The sequence below is a fragment of the Camelus ferus genome, chromosome 26 (genome assembly GCF_009834535.1).
Source record: "Camelus ferus isolate YT-003-E chromosome 26, BCGSAC_Cfer_1.0, whole genome shotgun sequence".
Lineage (NCBI taxonomy): Eukaryota > Metazoa > Chordata > Mammalia > Artiodactyla > Camelidae > Camelus > Camelus ferus.
This window is the reverse complement of record NC_045721.1, coordinates 829,815-851,398: the sequence shown is the minus strand read 5'-3', so window position 1 is coordinate 851,398 and position 21,584 is coordinate 829,815. Positions and strand designations below refer to the sequence as shown.

General features: G+C 43.7%; 1 protein-coding gene across 3 annotated transcripts in view; it reads right to left on the bottom strand.

Annotated features, from left to right (window-relative positions):
* The window catches only part of CSGALNACT1 (chondroitin sulfate N-acetylgalactosaminyltransferase 1), a 257,088-nt gene that overhangs the window by 124,234 nt on the left and 111,270 nt on the right, over positions 1-21,584 (bottom strand). Inside the window, exons 1-2 of one of the 3 annotated variants that reach the window (XM_032468712.1) lie at positions 14,481-14,684; positions 13,414-13,502 (exon numbers count right to left, since the gene is read on the bottom strand). The gene's annotated coding sequence lies outside the window, so the exon portion shown is untranslated. Of the gene's footprint in view, positions 1-13,413; positions 13,503-13,814; positions 14,087-14,480; positions 14,685-21,584 lie in introns of those variants that run through there. The other 2 variants (XM_032468710.1, XM_032468711.1) reach the window with 2 other exon arrangements.

Below are 21,584 nucleotides of genomic sequence, written 5' to 3'. Positions count from 1 at the left end.
CCTCAAGAAGACCGTGCTGTTAGTGGACACTACCACCGACTGTATGCCCCCAGCTACTGGGGTTTTAGATACTGTCCTGGTGAATGATAACTTAATAGAAGAACATGATTGAAGTTTTCACAGATGACTCAGGGAAACCAACAGAAGAACCATATAAGGGATAAAAATCAACACTGATGACTTGGACTATTAACAACACTATAGCATCCAGGTTGAGGGATCTTAATTTAAAAATCCTGGGTGCATCTACTAAACCATCATTTTCTCCAGCTCGTGTGTGAAGGAGATCACCCAATTTCAGGAGTGACACACACAACCATCATCTGGTCAACTGGGTAATTCAAACCCCCAGACACGGGGATTAGGTTAAAGATGGACACACGCCCCAGTCACAGCCAGCGGGAATCTGTCCTGGGATTTGCGGGGATTACCAAGAGAGAAGGATGCTCACCCTTCAGCTAGAATTAAACCCACAGACACGTAACGTTTCCCACTACCTAAAAATGAAGCCAACGTGAAACGCAGAGCTGAGAGATTTGAGTCCCTGGACCAAGGAATCCCAGAAGCCAGCTGCCCCTGTGCATTTATATAAGTCAATATGTCCCCCTTTTTGCTTATGCCAGTGTGATCTGGGTTTTCTATCTTTTGTAGAAAGCATCTCAGCTAATACACTGATACACAGGTACCGTCGCGCGATGCCTCAAACGATTTCTCAGCTGGGACCCTTGGGGACTTGGAGAAGCCAGATCAGACCACGAGGGCAGATACTGACATGGACACATACTTTAGAGTAAAAAAAAAAAAAATTCTAAGCTGCACTGAACCCAATGCAAAATGATGGTGTATATACAGTATCTGACCAGCCTCTAACGTTAAAATAAAAGTAAGGTCATTTGATTCCATGCTAAGTGACCTTTTCCCAGAATGTATCAGGCTACCAAACTCTCAGTCCTTTCTGACAACGAGAAGCAGGCATAAAAACCTAACAGAGAAGTACAGTTCACCTCACTACAATTGCCAATCACTGAGCAACTGGAACGAAATTTTCCAAGGCTTCCAGGTTCTGCTGGCCACCTGCTCTTACTTGGGGTCCGAGAGGACTAACGCTGACGCCTGTCACTCCACGCAGCCCGCAGCTTTGGGGTACGTCTGCATTACTCAGTTACAATTACGTAACACACAGAAACACAAGCTGTGCCAAGCCTAACAGTTGGCTACGTTAATAGGCTTGGCTAAACGGTTTCTTAAAAAGATTCCAACTAAAAGCAACACTACGTATGGTGACAAAATCAGAAGCCGTGTCTGCCACCCACCAGCCTTGCGACTTTTGGAAGATCACTCACCTCTGTGCTTTTTTCATCCATCAAACATAAGCATCAAACTAAATGATCACCATCCGGAGCTAACATTTGAGAAATCTGCGTTCCCTAAACCAGGAAACTTACAGCCAAGCGCCTCTCGGGAGGTGGTATTTGGCATCCTTGTAATTAAGTTACGGAGACAGTTAATATCACTCCTATTTGCAAGTCCATGGTGATTTTCACATTACTGCTTCAAACTGAGCTGAAATAAAGGGGTTTTCCTCTCTCTTTCTTCCTTTTAACAGAGTAAGACTTAGCTTGGATCCTGAATTAAAAGAAACCTTAGGCTAACAGTTAACTTCGGATTAATATTTATTATACTAACGCTGGCTTTATATCACACGGCGATACTCTGTTTCCTCCAGGAAAGTTCTTATGCCATTATAAAATTCAAGCTAATGTTACAAATTCTAGACGTGAAGACTCACTGCCAGTGAGCACAATTAATTGCTTATTCAAAAACCCATCACCTACTCCTAAAATCAAAAGAAGCCTAATCTAAGAATACTCAGCAGAGAAAACGGAGGGACCCTCACCACCATATTGTCTTCTTTCAAAGCCTGTTCCAGGATGGCGGGTGACAGAAAGCAATAAAGCATCTCTTTATGTTTTCAAGAGCTTGTTACCCAGCTCAACCACAAAGAAGATATTCAGAAGCAAGAGCGATGGCAGCACTGACACGGGGACCAGCCACAGACAGCAGGGCGGGGCTGGGGAGCATCCAAGTGGACTTTGGAATTTTAATTCTAGCCCCATCCATCTCAAGCCATCCTTACACCCTTGGACAAGTTATTTTATCTCTCTGAGCCTCCATGTCTCATCTGTACTTAAAGAATTAAGAAGTACTTCCCAGGGCTGCGGCAGGGAATAAACGGGGAGTCGTCTGAGTGAAGCAGATTATGTAGACCCATGCAGAAAGTGGTCCCCTTTTCTCTTCTTCAGGCCCGCCCTTCAGTGCATCATTTCCCAGCACCACCGAGAGAGCGTGGACCAGTCAAGGCTCTCTCCTCCACCCATAAATTCACAGGACAGGAGCTGCTTTCCATCCAAGCTTACACAACCTGGTGACCACGGGCATCATTCCTGTGACAAGACCAGTGACCACATGTGACTGAAGATGAAAAGGCACCTCGTTGACCAGGTGAAGACAAGCTTGATTCACCTGCCTCTGATCAAGGACTTAGCACCAGGGGCCTCCCCCACACCCCCTGCAGCGTAGGTCAATTTGGTGGACTCTGACTTGGCTTCGGTGTCCTACCTTCTCACCTGGCCCCTCTCCTGGGAAAGTTCCCGGAGGCAGCCTGTGGCTGCAGGACATGTCAGCATCCCTTTGTTAACTCCCTGAGTAGCTGCTATAAAAACCCACCAGTCTTCCTGAGCTTTTTCCCGCCTGGCATCTCACGGTCTGATGCAGAAGCACAGGGTTTCGAGAGGGTGCTAGGTCCCGGGATGCAATAGCAGAACTGTAACAGAACATTTCTCCCAGAGAACAGGAGACCCACCGCCACATCCCCAAATTACCAGCTGACAGGTGGAGCAGAGTTCCAGATCTGTGCAGCACTTGAGGGCTCGGGAGTGGGACCCTGGACAGCGCCCAGTGCTCTTCCCCACTGCCTCCCACCCTCCAGCAACCTCAGGACCACACCTGTGATGGACCAGGGCCAGGGACCCCCTCACCCCCCGCCCCTCCGCCCTCGCACGCAACAGCGGGAGGCCCAGAGGCTGAGGACTTCCGAGCCCCACATCACATCAGATTTCTTTCAACATGCAACCAATTCCCTTGAGGGAACACCAAACCCAACATCAAACAGGGTTTTAAGTGCAGCCTTAGAGAAAAGAATCAGAAGTAGAAACCGCTTCCAAGCAGAGTAATTCTCAGCCTCTAGGACAAATGAGACCACCTGCAGAGTGCCTTAAAAATGCAGGTAACTGGCACCAGCCCAGGCACTCAGATCAGAAGCTCTGGGGACGCGGGCTTGGGCATCCGCCTCTTTTTGAAGCTCCGAGACAGCAGTTGAGAAACGCTGCCTGGGTCTAGGAGTCCTAGTGAGGGGCAAATCAAATCAGAATCAGGTCCTCCCACCGTGGGCAGTGCATCTTAAAGGCTGGTGGGTGGAATACTTCTTCAAAAGGTTAAGAATTGCCATGCTGTGGACAGACCTGGAGGTCATCATTCTAAGTGAAGTGAGCCAGAAAGAGAAAGAAAAATACCATATGATATCACTCATATGTGGAATCTTAAAAAAAAGGAAAGAAGAAAGAGGACGCTAATGAACTCATCTACAAAACAGAAACAGACTCGCAGACATAGTAAACAATCTTATGGTTACCGGGAGAAAGGGGGTGGGAAGGGATAAATGTGGGCGTTCAAGATTTGCAAAGGTTAACCACTATATATAAAAATAGATTTAAAAAAACAAATTTCTTCTGTATAGCACAGGGAGCTACATTCAATATCTTGTAATAACCTTTAATGAAAAAGAATATATGTATATATGTGCATGACTGGAACATTGTGCTGTATACCAGAAATTGACACACTTTAACTGACTATACTTCAATTAAATAAATAAATGAATAAAATTTGTAAAAAAAAAAAAAAGAGAGAGAAAGAAAAAGAAAACAGATTCCATTCTTCAAGTACATAATTTCACAAAAGAAAAGACTATGAAGATGTTTCAGATTAAAGGAACACAGAGACCGAACTAAATGCATGCCTGATCCCAGTACTGGAGGGAGACACTATAAAAGACATTATAAGTCAACTTACAGAGTCAGGGAATAGACAGTCTGTTAGATAAACTGAAGTAAATGCTAAACTTACTGACTGATGCCTGCACTGTTACGTTAGAAAACATGCTTATTCTCAGGAAATACGCACTGAACTATTTAGGAGTAAGGGCTACAATGTATGAACTCATTCTCAAATGGTTCAGAAAAACACAGGATGTATAATCATTTTTATGTATATACACTATGCGGGCGGGGAGAGAACACACAAATGAAAAGCAAATGGTGAGAAATACCAACAGGTCAATCCGGGTAAAGGCTTTATGAGTGTTCTTTGTACTGTTCATATTTTTGCAAACTTTTCTATAATTTGAAATAAGCTCCCCAAAAACGTATTCTCCAACAGTGAGGTGCTGAACCACACTTGGGCACAAGAAAACAACTGCTTAAGTAACTGAACAGGATGCTTGCACCACAGCTAAGGAACGCAGGTATCAGAAATGCGCGGTCTTCTTGGCAGGACGTTCCCCAGTAAATCAACCGTGTGATGACACCAAAAGCACATGAGAGAGGCTCTCTCATCATTAACCTGTTGGAGGCTCAAGAGTCCGTGATGTCCAGGGACAGCAAAAAAAAACCCCAAAAAACAATGAGATGTCAAGCCTGGAACAAGGATGATGACTCCTCTGAGGCATCCCATGGGCAGAGTCACAACCACCCAGCTCCCCACAGATTCCCATTCAAGGTGAAGCCTGGGAATCTGGCTTGTTCCAAGGATCCCAGAAGACTCAGCTGCAGTGGCTCCAGGACCACAGGATGTCCTCCTGGAGGAAAAGGACTGTGGATCCCCTGAAACTCCAGCATCGAGCAGCACAAGACTCATGGCTGACATCCAAGCGAACGTTTGCTTGTTCAAGTAATTAACTAATTAGTCAACAAATAAGTGAATGCTTTCAATTATGTAAGCTGGGAGGGAAAGCGGAGGGAGCTGGGATCAGAGATTTTTTCCCCTCTTTTAGAATAATGGAAACATTTATATCACATTGGTTAATACTGACAATTTCCTGTATCCCTACTAAGGTCCAGGTACTTCACAAACATTAATTCAATCCTCATGACAACTCTTAAGAGGTACCATTCCTTTCATTTTCCAGATGAAGCAAAGGGCAGAGGGGTTCAGTAACTTGTCCAGCTCACGGGATGAATTAAGGATTGTGCTGAGGTTCCAATTCTGATTCTTGGGCCCCTGGGAAGCCAACTGTCTCTAGAAACAGGCAGGCAGTGAGCCCAACGTCAAACTGCCCAGTGACAGGAGGAGGAAGGGCCAGGGTGAGAGCCACCTGTGCCCTACGTTAAAGAAGAAGAAATGAGTAGAAAGGGGATGCCCAGAAACACCTTCAGTCTGCTTCTAAGGGGAAGAAACACCTTTTAGGACAAGACATCTGGGGGAGATACCAACGTGCAGACTGCAAGTCACCAGGCTGGTGGCCACAGACTTACGTTCCCCAAACCAGAATAACACAGGAAGGGAGAAGCGTCGTAAACAGGATAAACAAGACATTACTTTTCGGATGCGCTTCTGACTCCTTCTTTACGTTAATTCTTTTCTTTCATTCATATACTTCTTTGTCTTAACTTTCTCCCAGGATTTTACTCAGGAGAAAAATCACAGACCTTCCTTGAGGGGAAGGTACCGACCAGAAGAGGGGAGAAGAAAGATACTGGTTTGAATTCCTGGACGGCCCAGGTCCTCTGCGTCCACACGTCCTCCTCCTGGTCAGAAGAGCAGGCGGCCCGTCCACCGCTGGCTAATGCTCACCCACTAACCATTCACCAGCGCATATCCGTGGCCGTGTTTCAGGCACTGTGCTGGGCACCGAGGGGGTCAAGTGGTCCCAGTGGGGCTCAGTATACCCCCCACACATCACAGGCTGGTTAACAGGAAAGAAAGGCCAAAAAAAATCAAAAGTAACAACACCATAGTAAATCAAAGGGGAGGCTAAACCCGCAGGGGGAGGCGTCCGGAAGAAGGGACCACCTGAGCCAAGTCTTGGAGAAAGAGTAGGAACTGGCCCCGCCGATGAGCCTGGAAGGGCGTCCTGGGTCAAGCCAGGCCAGAGTGTGGGCCACCCAGAGGTGCTGGGTGCCACTGGGAGACTCTGGACAATGCGAGCAGAGATGCGCATTAGCAGGGCTGCTGCGGCCACAGGGTGGGGTGGCGAAGGCAGGGAGGCGAAGCAAGGAGCCTGGGGAGGGGGAGGTCCAAGTGAGAAGTGATACACAAGGTCTGAGTAACTCCAGGAGCTGGGAGGGCTGGGGTGGGGGCGGGATGCGGGCACAAGGCAACCATCCCAGAAGCATCTCGAGGGGCAGTAAGGAAGTCAGGATGCCTCGGAGGTTCTGGCTGGTGGGACCCGCGGTGCCGGGTGGCAGTGTGAGCTTGGGGGACAGATCTGGAAGTCAGCAGTAAATGGATGGAAGTTCACCACTGAGACCACCAAGGAACAACGTGGATGGGAGAGAATGACAGGGCATAGAGGATGGAATGCCAGGGGAGGAGCGTGATAAATAAGGAATGGGGGAAGGGGCCATACAGGATCAGCCACAGAAATCGGGAAAAAACTAGACAGGCTCCTTGTCACATTGTACAAGTGAGGGAAGGGAGGGCAGTGGTCCAAGTGTCCCATGCGGGAGCAAGTAATCGGACCTCACTCACCGCATCTCCATGACCTGGCTTTCTAAGCGCTGAAACCAAGAGTCAAGAGGCCTTTATCAGACTACAGCAGATGAACCATCACGCTGAGACCGAAGCACACAACAAGGACTTCAGGGAAGAAAAGCTAAGTGACCGTACAACAGAAAACAACCCAACCAGCCCACGGGCAGTCAGCTAATGCACACCCAGAGACAGTTCCCATGGCAACCTCAGGCCAGGACTCAAATCAGGACAGTTTTCCAAGGCCACGTGTGTTTTATTTCACCTTGCTGCAAACAATGATCACAAAAGTCAAATATTGTAAGATATGTAATGGTACTTGATTTAATTTTAACTTCATCCATTATTTCCCCCCCAATCAAGACCTCTGTCTCTTGGCATGTATCCCACAGGCTTGGGAAAAGGTTGGCTGGTCACATGTTTTTAAAACTTAGAAAACACATTGAATGCTACCAGTAGTTCTGGCTGCAAGTTTTATCATATTTGAGATTTGGGACTTTTTTCCAATGGATTCCTTTCTTAAGGCAGGATAGTACATTTCCGTTTTTTTTTTGCAGCCAAGAATCCTAAATGATAATCAACATTTTAACTGGCCAAGAAATAGAATCTGAAATAGTAACTATCATTATATTCTAAAAGAGTAAATATTTTAAATTTTAATACACGAGGAAAAAGACCAGAACCTCAAAGTGAAGGTTGTTCCTTTAAAGTGAGTATTAGCTCTTTGAAAACATCATTATCTTTCTTATTTCTCTGCAGGTGATGACACCTTCACCAGAGACAGGATTCCAATCCAAGAATTGGCACTTGGTAACCAACAGGGTTAGAGTCTAACACATTGTAAGCCTCAGTGTTGGTTGAACTGAAAATATATAAGTCTTTGTTAAAACATGTAAGTGTAAGCATTACCTCTTATTCCTAATTACCATATACTTTTATGGAACTTCAGCGAAAATTTTACAATATCAACTTGGGTTAGTTTCCCAGTAGCAGAGATGAAATTTGTTTTTTTCTGGTGGCCTTGACCACAGGATCACGTTTGTTATGTTAAAAAAAAACCTAAGTAACAATCGAGCTGGAAGTTTCCATAGGTTATAACTCTTTCTTTTGCCCTCCTCCCTCTCTGATTTTCATCCCCACTTTCCCTCAAACCTTCACAGGCAGCTCCACCAGGTTCTCATCTTCCCTGCTCAGTAAAAACACACCCCTAGGCTGGTGGGATTCAAGTTTTGTTTTAAATTCTCCAGGAATCGCATTACAAATGGGTCAGAACTTTTCAGCAGAGAGAGGTCTGCTTCCAGAGTGTCAGCTGAATCTTGTATTTTGTCTCATCTGAGGTTTGTTTATTGTTGTTTTGTCGGGGAGGGACAATTAGGTTTATTATTTATTTGTTGGTTGGTTTAATGGAGGGACTGAGGATTGAACCCGGGACCTCGTGCACGCTAAGCACGTGCTCTACCACCGAGCTGTCACCTCCCCCACAAACATTGTGAAACTGTTCTTTCACACACCAGAGTGTTACTCACATCCGGAGTCATGATTTCCAACATGGAAGGCCCATGAGTGTGACGGAAAAAAAAAAAAAAAAAAAAGACTTAATTAGCTGTCTCCTCATGAGCAATCCAGAGTTCGTCGTGCCCTCTGCTTGTGACAGGACAAACATTTCTGCTCTAAATCGTAAGAGTCATGTTTAAGGGTCATACAAGTACTTCTGGGTGAACTGAAGTGAGGTGAGGAAGTGAGTAGTTTTGAATAAGATTTTAACTGCAAATCCAGGCAACGATTAAAAAAAAGAGGAATAACAAGGTCTAAAATTAAATTCCAAAGATCTTATCAATGTAAACACAGTTTGTTTTTATTACATAATACATTTTTAAGTAAAGAGTGGTTTAAAAATCTAAGCAAATGAAATATACAGCTCAAAGAAGGAAAAGTCTCAAAATCAAAGAAATTCCTTTTGATTTTTTTTTCAACTGTTAAAGTATTATCTTTTTTAAAAAAAAAAAAACAGGTCTTTGACTTACTTTTTTTTTAATTATGGTAAAATACATATAACATGAAATTTACTTTCTTAACAAGTTTTAAGCATACAGTTTGACAGTGTTGACTACATTCACATTGTTGTACAATCAATCTCCAGAATTTTCTTATATTTTATTTATTTTTATTTATGTATTATTGTATTTCTTTTTGGCAGGGGGAGGTAATTAGATTTACTTATTTTTAATGGAGGTACTGGGGATTGAACCCAGGACCTCATGTATGCTAAGCACGTGCTCTACCACTTAAGCTATACCCTCCTCCCTTAATCTCCAGAATGTTTTTCTTCCTGCAAAACTGAAACACTATTAAACAGCATCCGTTCTCTCCTCCCCTGGGCCCCTGGCAACCACAAAGCCTCTACTTTCTGTCTTAATGAAAATGACCACCCCAGCTACCTCGTAACAATGGAATCATACATTGTCCTTTTGTGACTGGCTCATTTCACTTCATATAACGTCCTCAAGGTTCATCCATGTTGTGGCATGTGTCAGAATGCCCTTCCTTTTTAAGGCTGAGTACTAGTCCGTTGTATATGTGGACCACATTTTGTTTATCCATTCATGGATCACAGATATTTAGCTTGTTTCCAACCTCCTTTGACTTACTTTTAAAATAATTGATTTAACTAAGCAGGCACTGGGGCTGGAGTCAGACCACCAGGATTCAAATCCTTTCCCTCCGTGGTGGCTCAGAAAACACAAATGTGACAAAGAAAGAAGAAGGGAGAGAGAGAGGGAAAAAAAAAGGTAGAGGAAAGATAGGTACACAGACAAGCCCTCGGCAAATTAAAATACTGATATTACTGGGTTCTGATGAGGGTTTTCAGATACAGAAATTCATCCAAACATTTGTTTGTGAGGATGAGTGTGGACAGTTATGCCAGATGCTGCAAATACAGAGACAGTGGCCGAGTGAGGACAATGATGGCCAAAGGCCAGAATCTAACAGGTGAGCACCCCAATGTTCACAGCAGCACTATATACAATAGCCCAGACATGGGAGCAACCTAGATGTCCATCGACAGATGACTGGATAAAGAAGATGTGGCAATTTATACAATATATATTATACAATATTTATACAATGGAATACTACTCAGCCATAAAAAAGAATAAAATAATGCCATTTGCAGCAACATGGGTGGACCTGGAGATCATCATTCTAAGTGAAGTAAGCCAGACAGAGAAAGAAAAATACCATATGATATCACACATATGTGGAATCTAAAAAAAAAGAAAGAAAGAAAGAAAAAAGAAGACACTAATGAATTCATCTACAAAACAGAAACCAACTCACAGACATAGCAAACAATCATATGGTTGGGGGAAAAGGGGTGGGAAGGGATAAAAATTTGGGAGTTCAAGATTTGTAAATATTAACCACTATATATAAAATAGGTAAAAAACAAATTTCTTCTGTATAGCACAGGGAACTCTATTCAATATCTTGCAATAATCTTTAATGAAAATGAATATATATATATATGACTGGGACATTATGATGTACACCAGAAATTGATACATTGAAAAAATGAAAAAGAAAAAAAGAAACAACGAAAGCAAGGCCTAATCAAGTGTCAATCAACAGGGAGAGATGAGGTCCTCGGGCAGGTGTGCATCACTGGGCACCCATGTGGGTGCCAGCGTGGAGCTCCTGGCCTGGCCTGGAGCCCCCTCATCTGCTGAAGACAAATTGAGGCCCAAGGGTATAAATTAAAACTGCACCAGCAAAAGCTGACACTCATGAAAAGCTTCCAGACTTTATGTCACAGCTCACTCCACTACATGGAGCCAGTTTAAAAGTCTAAAACATGTCCCAAGGAAGGTCACTTTACAAAATACAAGCCACTCTACTTAGTTTTGCAAATACCAGCAAATTGACATATTTCTCCACTATAGTTTCATATTAGTACTTCCCTTTTTTTTCTTATTGAAGTCTAGTCAGTTAACAATGTTGTGTCAATTTCTTGTGGACAGCGTAATGTTTCAGTCATCCCTATGCATACATATATTCCTTTCCATATTCTTTTTCATTAGACGTTACTACAAGATATTGAATATAGTTCCCTGTGCTCTACAGTAGACACTTATTTATCTATTTTATATATAGTAGTTAGTATCTGCAAATCTCAAACTCCCAATTTATTCCCTCCCACCCCCTTTCTCCGTGGTATCTGTAAATTTTACTTATAATGCCTGCTGCATTCCCCCCAAATGGGATGGCTATCATCTTAAGTTATCTGGTAGTCGCATGCATGGGCTTGAAGAGCTGCAGAGAACTACGGGGTTACCTGTCCACCCACAGATTTCCATCCCCGACACTCTGTGAGGAACCAAGTGGATCACAGAAATGAGGACAGAGGGTCTGTCCCCTGCCCGGCGCCGGTCCAGGAGCCCTGGTGGAACAGTCATGTTCCACGGCACAGTGACTGGCACCAACACGGGAGGGTGTGGGGAGCCCGGGAGGCCAAGGCGGCTCCTGTGGGTCCAAGACATCCCTTTCCTTCCTTTCCCATTCATTCATTCGCTCATCTCCTCACTGCCTCCTTCAGTGCCTCCTGGTGCCTGGACCCACCGGTTTCTGGGTGTGGAAGCCCCACAAGGGGATTACTGCTGGAGGACCAGTAAAAGTGCCCTGGGGCAGGGGTCGGGGGTGGGAGGGTCAAGGAAGGATGTATTCCGTGTAGGGAGAGGACAGTGGAGGCACAGGGCACAGGATGGGGCACAACACAGTGAGCAGCAATTCCCTGAGAAGGACCAGTGGCAGAACAGGGTCCCTGAAGGACGTGGAGGACACCAGGAGGCCCCCTACGGCATAGCTTTGATGGCCCCAAGCTGGTAAATATCTGAATCAGTTACCTCTCCTGGCTGGGATTCCCAGTGTCATGTACCTGCCTGCCTACAACCCAGCCACACCTGTCCCAATCCACACAGCTTGTCCCTTGCAGGTCTGGGGAAGGTGCCCTGCTAAGGGACATCCAGGTCCCTGCGTCTATAAGGACTCAGTCTCTAAGGAGCAAGTTCCTGGAAAACCGAAGGCTCCCCGAGCTTGTTCTGCCCCAATGGAGCCTGGATCCCCGGAAACATCCTGCCTCTGCACCCAGACGCACAGCAAGCGCCATGACTGAGACCAAAGCCCAGCTTGGCCGCGTGGCCCTGCCTGGCCACCCTCACAGCTTCATCCTGGAGAGCAAACATCCTGCAAACTTGCATCTGTCCAAGTGGACCTTCTGTGTGGTACAGTTTACTTTGGCTCCTTCCTCCTATTATCTCAAGGTTTCAATATCATGGTGTTCTCATGACACTGTTTTCTTCAACACTAGCCAAGTAATTCTCAAAAACATTAAACATCACAAGACCTAAGATTAGAAGAATTCCATTATAACCCTTGCATTGGCCCTGAATCACTTAGGCTTCTTAGCCACTGGACATTCTACTCAGCAAAGAACTGGTGAATAATTATTCTTCAGTTATTTTTGTTTGTATCATTAACTTTTGGCCCAGGCTGTTTTTATTCTCCATTATTAGGAACTCGGATACAATCCCTTTTAAATTCCTTGCGCTGTCTTGTTTTAGTACCAAGCAGTTCATTAAAAGCAAAATCCCATCCAACGTTCTGACTTCCACTCTTTTATCTTGATCAGTGTCAACAAAAGCAAAAAGAAAAATATTCAAAATCATGAACAAAGCCTCTATAGAAATTTGTTAACTGAAGAAGGGCGAAGGGGGCTTCGTGAAGACGTAGGTGCTCAGCCCAGCTGAAATATCTTCATTTTTATGTCTACAGAGTCATTTCCAGAGAAAACCGAAAGAGGTTTGCTCTTCTGAAGACAGGAACCACATACACAACTTCAACTAATGATCTCCCCGAGGTTTTTGGGTTTTTTTCAAAGTTTAGTGTTGCCAGATGTCATAAAATATCTTATTGCAGATAATTCAAAATTACTGGTTACAAGAGCAGAACTAAAACAACATTCTCAAGATTTACATGTGTCCCCAGTTTGAAACCAACTATATAAACCATCAGTGTACTATTCTCCAAGAGTTTTTGAAAGTATTCCCCTAAAATGTTATAACTTGAAAGGAAGATCATCCTTCAATTTCCTACCCCCTTTACTTAAGTAATTATTTTGTAGCATGGTCAAAATTACGATGCCCTTTTGATTATGGGTTAAGTGTTTGAGAAAGCTTAATATTCTGTCGCAACTTCTAAAAAGCAGAACAAATGTTCCCATTCAAGTGAATGTTTTTTTTTTAAAAGAATTATGTAGTTCTTCTAACTACATGATTGGTTTAAAGCACGTGCCACTTTGAGAAGAGAGAAATTCTGAAGAAATTGGCAAATGAAGATTAGTATTTACAAGTGAATAAAACGATTTTCCAAAGCAGCCAACTAACTGTCTTATTTTGAAAAAGTATTCATATCTTAGTCAGTTGTTATTAGTGGAACTATTAAAAGTAAAATGAAATTTAACACATTTCAAACATAGCCAGAATACTGAATAAACTCAGACCATACCAAGTTTCATTTCTTAAGTAATTTACGATGAACAGACTCACTTACCTGGAAGTGTAAGAAGGTTACGATGAAACTACACCATTCTTCCACCGGATAAAAATACCTTGGCTTCTCTCCTTGAGATGGAAAGGAATCTAAAATATAAAAAATAAAATAAAATAAAAATAGGAGTCGCCCCTGGAAATTTCCATGTCTTCAGTGTAGGTGATATTACCAAATGGTAACATCTGACGTCTTATAGGATACAAAACACATCCAAAGTACTGCCCTGAAAAAGCAGGATGGTATTTTCCCTTTTCTATTTTAATGGGTAAATTGCAAAATATTTGTTTTAAAAAAAACGCCACAAAATTCAGGTTTAAAATGCATGTTGAGAGCCATGTAGAAGTGTCTGCAAAAGCAAAGCAGAGTCACATTCTTGGAAAAGAACCCCCCAAAAAGCAAACCTCGCAGGAACTCGCTCTGCCCAGGGCGCTGCGTCCGCACAGAAGTAACCCGGCTCCAGGTGGAGTAAGGGAGTCAGAGGACCGCGTTCGGCGCCGCCACTTTTTTTTTTTTTTTTTTTTTCCAGTGGTTGTATGGAATGAAATGTTACAAAACAGCAAATCCCCCTGGAAGTTGGAGAGCCCAGCTCGCCGGGACGCGCTCTCCCGCCGCCCCCGGGAGGCTCCGCGCAGCCCCGCGCACAGACCCGGGAGGGGGGCGCGCCCCGCCCTCCGGACCCGCCCGCCCGGATCCGCAGGCGCGCGCCCGGGGCCCCGCGCCCGCAGTGCCTTTCAGGAATCCACCTATCGACCCACATCCACGCGAACGGAGAGGAGGTACGAGCAAAACACCCGGGAAGGACGGGCAGGAAAATATTCTGGAGATGGACTAAGCCTGGAGAGGATTTAGCCCGCCTGTTAAATAAATGTTAATGATGCTTCAATTCATCAACGCGGAGTCCCGTCTTTCCCAAGAGTATGTGATTCTATCTCATCTTTCTAATTCCAGTAAGAGCAAAAAGTTAAAAAAAAAAAAAAAAGACTCTGTGGTTCCCGTTTGACATGCAGGAATTTTCAGAAAGGGCCAGGATGGGTCTACAATTAGCCGCTCAGGTCTGGGACCACTACCTAGTCGGCCCTCTCCACGCGATCGGCTCCCGGTGCCAGTGTGGGGCTGTCCCGTATGTGTTTCTTCCTCCATCTCATTTCCTCTGCTGCACTGACACGAAGTCATCCCAAGTGTGAGATGCGTCACTGCAGAAGTGTGGAAACCTTCCGTCTCCACACGCTCTCACCCCTTCCTTGTGGGTTTGATGTCGAAGCGGGCGGGCCGGCCTCTCTCAGGCCCCCGGCCCCGCGGCGGTGCCCTCTCCCGGCTTCGCTCTCACAGCCCGCTTCCGGCCCTGCCTGGCTAATTAATCTGTGTCTAAATGGAATTGCAGTTGGCAGGACGGCCGCAATGCCAAAGTGGAATAATCACTTGGACCCGAATCTGAGCTGTTTTCCACCCTTGACAACAAATAATGTTGCTCCCGAGCCTGCGGGCCAAGAGTTAAAATGAGTTTATAATTTGGCTTCCAACCTCACAGGCTCATTCTCCACTCTTTAAATGTTCTTTTCTGCCTGTTAGCCTGCAGGAGGGGGCAGCTTTGGAGGCTGAATCCCTGACGTGGTCTTCAGTGATATCCTTAATGAATATTCTTTGGCATCTAAATACAAAGAGGGAAAGTCCACTCCATTCAAAACCACACTTGTTTTACCAGTGAAACTAAATAGACTGTCGGCTCACAACCTCCATATGATCATTAATAATGCAATTTGTTCTTCTCACTCCCCCAACTTGAAGAGAAACGCTGGGTTGTTGCTTTTTTTCCAGCTACCCACAGAGTCCCATTCATCCAGCCCCTGAGTGCCTGGTCCTGGCAACGCCAAACTGCGAGGTCAGAGCCACGGGATGGGCCAGCTGCCCCTCTTTTCCTAAGAAAGAACTCATTAACACTCCGTTCCCGGGCTCTGGGAAGTACGAGGTCTCCTCAGCGTTTCCAAACATCACGCTGGTAACGGAAGAGGAAAGAGACAGGAAGGCAGAAGCACAGACAGGAAGGCAGAAGCACGGACAGGACTCCCTGGAGATCAGGGTGGAAGGGGAATTCGCATCGTGGAAAATTACTGGAGGTGAACCACGGGTATGCAAAGGACAGGTGGGTGTGTTCCGCTGGACGCAGCCCCTCTTAGAAGGAAAGGAAGAGTCATCAGCTGCACGTGTACCACGCGCCCTACGCTGAGCCAGCGGCACCACCCGTGAGCTCCCTCCCTCCCTGCAACAGTGCTATAGGAACACGGCGGGGAGAGAGCCCCAAAGTGTAAAGAAATCTCCCCAAATGGTACATCGTAAAGGTAGGATTTTTCTGAGTTTGAAATTTAAGCTCTAAAAAGAAAAAGGATCGCAAGCCTTTAGTTCTGCTACTATCCCACATGACCTTGTCTCCAAGCACTGGTCCTCATGAGTGGTTCTCCAACAGCAGGTGGCTGTCTCAAGTGGTAACCTGGCAGATACACTTGCCAGCATCCACAGACTGCCCCGAGACCTTAGGAACATAGACCCACCCTTGTCTCCAGAATCCCTCATCCTTCCTAAGAAGTCAGTGACAAAATCACTCTTGGACAAGTACTTCCTGAGTATCAAAGAACTAGACAATAAGCAGGTACTAAAAATAAAAGCTGAATGCAGGAAAGCAACCACAGGGGCAGAAGAGATATGGAACCTCGCTCTGTCCAACTCACAAAATCATTCTCCACAACGTCCCTCAGGCTGAATCCAGGTCTGAGTTCTCCTCTCCTGTAATCCGATGCCCTGGTGTTCTCGGTGATTTGGCATAGGGAGTGAGGACCACTGAGGAGTGTCTGTGGCTTCATGAATTCTGCTTATGGGAAAAAGTGAGCAGGAGAAGGCAGGATGTGCGTGAGAGTGACTGGGAGTGCATCCATGGGAAAATTACAGACTCAGGTTTGAGAAATTTCCCAGCTGGGATTCGAAAGGCTGGGAAGTCTGCGCCACCCCACCGCCACAGTGACGGAGTTGGACATCCATCGTTAGCGGCACCCCATAAATAAGTCAGCTGTTAATCGAGCCAAAAGAAGCCTACCAAACGTCAACAACTGAAAAGAGCAGTTGCAGAGGAGCACACTGTGATCAATACTGTTTTAACAGTCTAGGAACCCCTGCTGTTCAATGGACAATGAATAAGCATTTCCACTTCCAAAGAATGTCCAAGACACAATCGGTCCCAAAGTGTGGCAATACCCATCCATGTACCTTAACTTCCTCACTTTCATAAATGGAAATCTAAACCTTTAGTCCATTAAACCACATCTGTGTGAGACATATGGATTCCTGAAATGCGAAAAATGAGACAAGAAGACTGAAAAGCCCTTTCCTCATCAGCATGCCTAAAACAACCAGCGAAAAGCGCCAAGAGACTAGAAACATGTCGGCCAACTCAAGCTGCCTGGTGACACTTTCTTTGTGGATAATCATATATATGGTTTTGAATCTTGATGGTAATGTTTTGATATGTATAAATCAGTGGAGTCCTCTGGGTTACAGCAGTGCAAGACAGAGCGGGGAGAGGGTCAGGAACTGTGCAGCCAACTTCTAAAATTATCTTTCTCATGAATATGTTTCAGAAGAGAAAGTGCCCTTGGATGTGATACACCACAAATCACATGTTATATTCTTGACCACATTCCTTCCACATTAAATAATTTTACTGAAGAGAGTTTGTTTTAGGATATAATTGACTTTAAAAGTCATGAGTTTTTCCTCCAAAACATTGTCTTCTGTTATTCTGTGAATGAAACCCAAGGAATCTCTATGGATCGACAAAGACTGGATGAGAAGATGTTCCTTTGTTATTCCGAAGGCTTCCAGTGATGTACACCACTTAAGTTTTCTTCAGTTCAACTTGCTCTGATAACTGGGGATAAGCATAGATACTGTTAGCAGAGCAACCAAGACAAGGAGCAAAATCCTGTTGCTGAATTATTTCAAGTATTTTTTTTAATGTGTAAGTCTAACCAAATGATCCAGCAATCCCACTCATGGGCATGTATCCAGAGGGAACTTTTATTTGAAAAGATACATGCACCCCAAGTTCATAGCAGCACTATTTACAATAGCCAAGACATGGAAACAACCTAAATGTCCATCAACAGATGACTAGATAAAGAAGTTGTGATATATTTATACAATGGAATACTACTCAGCCATAAAAAGAATAAAATAATACCATTTGCAGCAACATGGATGGACCTGAATATTGTCATTCTAAGTGAAGTAAGCCAGAAAGAGAAAGAAAAACACCATATGATATCACTCATATGTGGAATCTAAAAAAAGAAAAAAAAGAGGACAGTAATGTAACTCATCTATAAAACAGAAACAGACTCGCAGACATAGTAAAACAGTCTTATGGTTACCGGGGAGAAGGGGGTGGAAAGGGGTAAATTTGGGAGTTTCAGATTTGCGAAAGTTAACCATTTTTATATATAAATAGGATAAAAACCAAATTTCTTCTGTATAGCACAGGGAACTACATTCAGTATCTTATAATAATCTTTAATGAAAAATAATATGAAAACAAATATATGTATGAATATGCGTGGCAGGGACATTGTGCTGTACACCAGATACTGACACATTGTAACTGACCATACTTCAGTTTAAAAAAATGTATGGATCTAGCGGGGAGGGTATATAGCTCAGTTGGTGAGTGCGTGCTTGTATGCTCAAGGTCCTGGGTTCAATCCACAGTACCTCCATTAAATAAATAAATAAAAACTTAATTACCTCCCCCAAAAAACAAAGTTTTTAAATAATGAGATAAAATGTATGGGTCTAATGTTGCCTTAAAGGGTATCAAATAATACTTTTCTATTATACGCCAAGGATTTACCAAGTGCCTCCCATACGTGGGCTCCCTGTGGGATCCTCTTATGAGCATCTTAACACTATAAACATGTGAATCACTAATATGAGGGAGAATGAAATGACTCACAGGCTAAATAAAGATGCAGATAATGTGCTGTTAGAGCATCAGAAAAGATGGGCTAGGACTGGAGAGAATCAGACTTAAGCCAATCTCTCAGAAAGAAACCAAACTGCTCTGTTTGCAGTGGGCTGTGAGACTAAATAACACCATCTTTCCCCTGAATCAGTTAGGATACAAATAGTTGATGTGCCTTCGTAAAAGAGAGTTCTTTTCCAGCACGGTCTGAGGGCTGCAGTTACACTCACGCCCGCTCCGAGAAACTCCTCTGGGCCAGCCCTGCCGCTGTTAGATGCTGCAGCTGCTGGGCACAGGCCAGACACCATCCCAGAACGTGTTTCAGGGAGATCTCTACACTTAACTCTGGCACAGCAAGAAGTCTGGGTTTTCATCTGTTATGGGCTGAATGTTTCGGTCCCCCCAAAGTTCCCATGTGGAAATTGTAATCTCAGGATGTTGGTATTTGGAGGTAGGGTCTTTTCGAGGTAATTCGGTCATGAGGGAGGAGCCCTCGTGCGTCGGATTAGTGCCCTTACACGATGCAGCAAGAGAGCAACCTCACTTTTTTTTTGCCACATAAGGACATAAGAAGCCAGCTATCTGCCTCCCGGAAGAGGGCCCTCCCCAGAACCCAACTATGCTGACACCATGACCTTGGACTTCCAGCCTCCAGAACTGTGAGCAATGCCTGTTACTGACGAGCCTCCCAGTTTATGGTATTTTGTTATAACAGCCCGAGCTAAGCCATCATCTCATATGTGTTACTGTGAGACTTTAGACAAGCCCGTTAGTTCTTAGTCTGTGTCTCCAGATCTGGAAAATAAGGGCTCGGACCAGGTCAGTGATTCTCAGCAGAGGAGGATGGGCTTATCTGCCGCCTCGCCTCCACATTAAGATTCCAGGTGTGTGAGGAGGTATGCTGCAGAGGGAACAGGAGGCACAGACGAATGAAGATGGAGAAGCAGGACCGCATCTAGACTTTGATGTGGAGACGAGGGAGGGGGGCTTTAAAAAGCACAAGTAAGACTTAAAGTTACAGCCTTCCTGAGCATAAGGATTTTAGCAGTCTGGCTGATAATGGGTAATTTGCAGTCAAACCCATGGGTCTGTCCATTAACCAAAGAGCACCTCTCCCATAGCCGGCAGAGTCAGGAAGCACAACTCTCCCCTCAACAAAGTAAATGCTCCAAAAGAACCCATCACACATTCCAGCACCTTACATGCCAACAAACCAGCCCCAACACAACAGAACAGGAGCCTGTGGTTCAGAAATCCCAGGTCGAGTCCCTGTTCTGCCATTAAGTTACTGTGTGACATTGAACTGGTCACCAGCAAAATAAAACTTTGGACCAGGTAATGTCCAAGTTACTTTCCAGCCCAGAGAGTAACTTCCTTCCTTTTTTTCATTCTGCATGAGAATCCATCTGCTCCTAGAATCCCTGTGGCATCTCGAAGATCAGAATTTACATCTCCATGTATGGGCTGTTTTTAAATTGCTGCATGCCCAGCCTTCCCAGGACAGCTGCCCAGAACACAAGTCTGAGAGGCAGAATGGGTGAAGTTTGTTTTCTCTGGCTTCTTTAAGATTCCCTCTGGCTAAATTCTACCCTCAACACTGCCAAGTCTCTGTCCTTCTGGAACTATAGGGCTCGCGTCACTGTGATAGATGAAGAAACTAAATCTTTCACCAAACCTGAATGGGCGTTTTTGAATGATAACTTTTATCTTCTTCCTTCCCAGATGCAGAAATGTCAACAGTTGAGTGATACTATGTTGTTGGTAAAAACTCATGACAAAATTGGACTTGCCTCTCAAATGATCTCTTATTACCTTGCAAATGTATTACTTTTGCTGTATCAATTTCTTAGTTTATTTCATGTTATGCTCCAGCTGCAAGGGAATTGAGAACATATTGTCCACATTTTCAAAAAAAAACTATAACATTAACAGAAGAAATATTTCACCATGAAAATGAAAACTGTGTGTAAATATTTATATAACTGAGTTTATTCAATCACTTTATTGGGTCAGGCCAATAGAAGGATGCTCTTTTTTTTTTTTGTATTGAGAGTGAATGAGACAGGAGACAATGTTAATCTCAATGTTCAAATAAAGTAGTAACATTGCTTATAGATATGAATTTCTATCACAGAATGTAAGGGCTGTTACTCTCAGGGAAACTACAATTTCTGTATACTACTTACTCTCTATACTGGATAACAACAAAATTAAAAATAAGAATGAGAAACACAGATATTTAATCAGTAAATATTTAAAATCATTAAAATATGTTTTCATCTATACCATGGCCAGTTAAGCAAGACGGGGGTAAATAGTAAACAAAGAAAAGAGTGTTCTAGTAATCAGCAATAAAAATGAACACACGATTGGTACACATACCAATAAGGGTGATAATTATGCTGCGTAAAAGAAGCCAAACAAACAGAAAACATACTGTATGATTCCATTTATATAAAATCCTAGCAGATCAGTGTTTGCCTGGGGATGGGCACAGGGGGCTGGGAGGGATCAGGAGGGAGCAGGAGGGGTAGGATGGTGGCATTACCAACAGGCAGGTGGAAATGTCCCTGGTGATGTCTGTATCTTCATTATCTTGATTTGGGGGATGGTTTCACAGGTATATCCAAACTAGTCAAATTGCATACTTTAAAGATGGGAGTTTACTGTGTAGCAATCATACCTCAATAAAGCTATAAAAATTATCACATAGGGAGACAAAGATCGGAGAAAATTTTAAAGATTCAGAGTAGTCAAATTTTGAGGCCGTTAAGATAGCCATTGGATGAAACACTACAGAAAAAAATAAGCTACTCTAAACACAGAACACAGTCTCAGGAAAGTCCTTCTGAGCACTGAAGGGCTATGCCTAGATGATACTCACCATACACATATAATTAACACACATGTAATTAACACATACGCAATTAACATGTGATTAACATGTATGTAATTAACACATTTAACATATATAATTATGAACCTATAAATTTTAATTATATAATTTAATATATAGCATATTAACTTTATTGATATAATTATATAATTATTAAACAATATAATATTTAATACTATAATATATTAAGTTAATATATTGTTAATATCTATCATTATAAATATATATATAATTTTTTATTTCCTTAGGATTTCAGACAGAAGGAGTTTT